Below are 4,559 nucleotides of genomic sequence, written 5' to 3' on the forward strand. Positions count from 1 at the left end.
CTTTGTATATTGTGTATAAAGGAAACCGAGGCCCCGGGCCCACAACCCCGTTATCACTGTGTGATAGTCCCGGCCACCGGTGCCTCGGGGGGCTCCTCCCCGCCAGCGCCCCGGGACCCAGCCCCTGGGGAAGGGGGGGCGGAGGGGACACGGAGCTAGGCCCCCCCCGGCCCCTCCAGCCGCTAGCAGGTGAGCAGCCGGAGCCTTTTTACCGCCGTTCGGCTTTTTACCGTGTATTTATTTGACTCCGTCGGGTTCTTTCTTTCCTCTGTCCCGGTCCCGGCAAACCCCGAGGGGGCCGCGGCCGCCGGGAAGGTCCCACCTCAATAAACCCCCTTTGGAATAAGCCACCGGCTCCTGGTTTGCACCCTCCCTGCGACCCCGGAACATGGCTGCGCCTCGGTCACGGCACGGAGGAACAGCGCCGGGTAGGCCGGGGCCTGGGGCCGGTACCCAGCGGGGGGTGGAGCTCCCCTGCGCTCCGTGCCGTGGGGGTCCTTGGTGCTCACGCAGCAAATGCAGCACACTGTGCATTGGCACGTGCGCGTGCTTCATGTACCTCTACTGGCTCCGGGGAGTCTGGCTGTGCCCAAGTGGGGGCGCCATGACGGGGGTGCGGTTTGGGAGTGCGGGGCACCAGCCAGGCCCTGGGATAGCGCCGTGCCATGAAGTGTGGATGCCACAGAGGACGGGGAAGCCTTGGGGCCCCAACCCCATACATGGGCCCCCACCTCCTCCAGCCTGCATACCTTTGCTGTGCACCTGCATGCACACTTCACGAACACGTGCCCAGGAGCACGCTCCCCCAGTGCTTGAACACATGCGCCCGGGGACACGTGGCACACGAACACACTTGCAAAGGCACCACGTCCTCCCTCCGCACGTGGGAACCAGTGCCTCTTGTGCAAGCATGTGTGCGAATGCATGGTGTATCCACACGGGTGTGTGGGAACACACATGAAGCACCAGCACGTGTTGCTCCTGGGGGTCCCAGGGGCAAGGACAGGTTTCACGCGGCACCGAGGGGGGGTGTCTCGGCACAGGCAGGGCCCCCACGCCTGGGTTCAGCCCCTGCCTGCTGCAGACCCGGGTCCAGTGCTGTCCACCAGGGGGCGCCCGGCACCTTCCTCTGACGTGCCCAGCGCCGCCAGGGCTAGGAGCCTTGCACACACGTGTGCAGAGACGCCTGCCCCTGCCCCACATGTGAGCACAGCTGTGCTTGTGCCCCTTCCTCCCCAATGTAAACATGCCTCCTGGCACACGTGTGCATGTGTTTGCAAATGTGGGTTCCCTGCACGCCCCTTGTCCCGGGTCCCCTCAGCAGGTGCACGTGTGCGTGCAAGCAGAGCTGTGCAGTGGAGCCATGGCTGCCGTGGGGAAGGGGGGGGTGCGCGTGTTGTCCATCCCCCAGACACCTGGGTTCCATGTGTGTATAGGGCTACGTGTGCATGTGTGTGTCCCAGACCCCTGGGTACTTGGAGTTTGTATGTGTGTCCCCGATGCCTCTGCGTGCTGCGCATGTGTGTCCTGCACACCTGGGCATCACGGGCACACACATGGAGCATGGAAAGCCCCCGGCCGTGCCTGTCCCAAGGGCTCTCTCTGTGTTTGCCTTTAGCATTTTTGGCAGCCAGGCCAGGCTCTCCACGCTGCCCCCCCTCATGGGCCCGTTCCTCCCTTCCCGCGTTCCCAGAGTGCAGCGCGGGATCCGTGTGTGTCCCACAAGTGTGGTGGGCCCGCCAGGCCCCGGGCAGCAGAGCATGCATGTGCCTGTGACATCCAGGCGTGTTGTGGGGTGAGTGGGCCCGCCACTGGGCATATAAGCTTGCAGGAGGAGTGTGTCAGCTGCATGCAGTATCAGGGTGAGGGTGGGGCGTAGTGTTGGGTGTGCGTGTGAGCATGTGTGTGTATGTGCACGCACACACTACAGATGTGCATACGTGGGACTATGCAATAGTGTGTGTGCACTATAGGTGTGTGTGTATGCGTAGCATCGAGTGTATGCACACAGTAGGGGTGTGTGCGTCCACACAGCAGACGTGATCAAAATGAGTGTGTGGCCAGCTCTGGGTGCACGTGTGACGCCTGGGCCTGGGCACCGACAGGGCTCCCTTCCACAATGCCATGTGTGTGCGCCCTGTGGCCGCTTCCAGCACCACTTGAAGGCCAGTGCATTGCACACGTGTGCCCGGGGCACAGTGCCATCAGCTCCTCATGACGTGTGCCCAGGCCCTTTGTGTCGCTGCTGTGGCAACGCCAGCCCCTGCCCAGCACGGGTGGGGAGCAGGGCAGGAGGGAGCGTGTCCTGGGCCAGCGTCCCTGGCGCTGCCCCTCCCTGCCCACGGAAAGCCCCTCGGGCCAGGGGTAGTGCAGCCCAGACAGCAGCAGAGGATCAGGGCACGGTATGTTCTGCCCTTGCCCTTTGTGGGGGGAGGGGGGGGCCGCGTGGTCTCTTTCGGGGGGCAGAGATAGCCCCCCACCCTGGGGGTACAGACCTGGCTGCCCCAGGGGGTGTAGGAGACAGGAAAGACCCAGATCCCACCATCGCCCCAGGGGCAGTGGTTGAACCCCTGTAGGCCCCCCCAGTCACACGTGTGCACAGGTGTGAGGCAGTGTGCGATTCACACATGGAGCCTGGCATAGGTGTGGCACGTGTGTCAGCAGGGGAGGCTGCTTGGTGCCTCCCTGGGAGATTGCAATGCCCCTGCTGGGGGAGGGGGGGGCGTGCGGGGTACACGCATTGTGGGGAGCTCGTGTGTGTGTCCAGGGCAGCAGGCAGGATGATGAGTGCTCGTCAGTGGAAAGTGGGAGTGAGCTCTGGTGAGGTCAGTAGTGTGTACAAGGGGAAGGGGAAGTGTGTGTGTGTTGGCATGTGCATACAGGACTGCATGTGGATGCAAGTGTTCTGGGCATGCACGGGTTGGTGTTCATGTGTGGTCTGTTGCACGTGTGTGGGAGTGCGACGATGGGCACAGTTGTGTAGTATGCATCTGTTGTGGGGTCTGCATGCGCATGTCGAGAGGGGGCTGCCTGTGGGTGCCCCTGCAGGAAAGCACGTGTGTGTGCATGACCTGGATGCCTGGGGGGGGGGGGGGGGGGGGGGGGAGACAGAAGGTGATTGTGTACAGGGCACATGTGAAGGTGACAGCATGTCCAGGGTGTTGTAGGGGCTGCCACATGGCTCCGAGGGGTGCGTGTGAGGAGTGTGATTGTGCATACAGGTGTGTGGTGTGTGCAGCAGCACACTAGGCACATGGTCATGCACACAGGCATGTGTGAGGAGTGTGGCTGTGTAGCTGCTTGTTGGGGAGTGTAGTGAAGTATAGCTGGGTGTGCATGTGTAGCGGGTGTTTGTATACAGGTCTGCATGTGGATGTGTGTAGAGGCATGAGTGGGTTTTGAACACAGGTGTGTAAAGCATGTGCATGGATAGGCGAGTGCATGATTACATATGGGCATGGAGGGTGCATACATGACTAGGCAGGGGTATTTTTATGCAGGGGGGCCTGATTGCTTGTGGGTATAGGCATCTAAGGCATGTGCTTGTGTGAACAGGTGTACATGTCATTCTATGTTGCTGCATGCAGTGGTTGTGCACACAGGCATGCAAGGTTCACATGGCTGCATATATGCTTGTGCATACAGCTGTGTATGCAGTTGTGTGTAGAAGCATGTGTGGATTGTGCACACAGGTGTACAAAGACTGCGCTGTGTGCGGATCCGTGCTTGATTGTGCATACAGGCATGCAAAGGGTGTGCTTGTGTGCACTATGATGGTGTGTACAGACAGGTGAAACTCGTGTTTGCATGCATGGGCACCTGAATGCATCAGTGTGCAAGGAGTGAGCATGTGTGCAGAAGCTTGTCCATACAGATGTGACACATACACGTGTGTGCATGCCTGTGTATATGGGAGTGCATGCAGCTGTCTGTGGATGCCTGCGTGGGTTATGCATGCAGCTGTGCAAAGTGCACACTTGTGTGCACCGGGGTGGGCTGGATGGGACACAGGTGTGTGGGCATAGACCCAGCTGTGCCGACAGGCATGCACATGCACAGTGGCACAGACCGGCATGCAAGGCATGTGTGGGTGTGCACGCGAGTGTGGAGACAGGCCTGCAAAGCATGTGCGCGCCCATAGGCATCCAAGCAGCTGTGTGCAGTTGTACGTGTGCAAGTATGTGCATGCACAGGCCCGATGGTGTGCAAGGCGTGCAAGGCACACTTATACTCCCTGCAGACCCCTGCCATGTGGGACAACAGCAGTGGTGCTGGCCCAGCCAACGCGTCACGTTGCGGCGTGGACTTCCAGGCGGGCCGTGGCGCCGTGGCCACGTTCTACGGCGCCGCCTTCCTGCTGGGCCTGGCCACCAACGCGGCCACGCTGGGCCCACTCGTGCGCCTGGTGCGGGCCGGCAACGTGCTGGCCGTCTACCTGCTGGGCCTGGCCGCCTCGGACGGGCTCTACCTACTGACACTGCCGCTGTGGGCCGCCTACGCATGGCGCGGGCACGCCTGGGAGCTGGGCACTGCCGCCTGCCGGGCCGCAGGCTTCTTCT

General features: G+C 61.8%; 1 protein-coding gene across 1 annotated transcript in view; it reads left to right on the forward strand.

The window, feature by feature from the left end:
* STRN4 (striatin 4) overlaps positions 1-278 on the forward strand; it is a 12,959-nt gene extending 12,681 nt beyond the window's left edge. Inside the window, exon 19 of the mRNA XM_025214305.1 lies at positions 22-278. The gene's annotated coding sequence lies outside the window, so the exon portion shown is untranslated. The remainder of the gene's footprint in view (positions 1-21) is intronic.
* The last annotated feature ends 4,281 nt before the right edge of the window (positions 279-4,559 follow it).

This window comes from Alligator sinensis, unplaced genomic scaffold (assembly GCF_000455745.1).
Source record: "Alligator sinensis unplaced genomic scaffold, ASM45574v1 scaffold107_3, whole genome shotgun sequence".
In the NCBI taxonomy this organism is placed as follows: domain Eukaryota; kingdom Metazoa; phylum Chordata; order Crocodylia; family Alligatoridae; genus Alligator; species Alligator sinensis.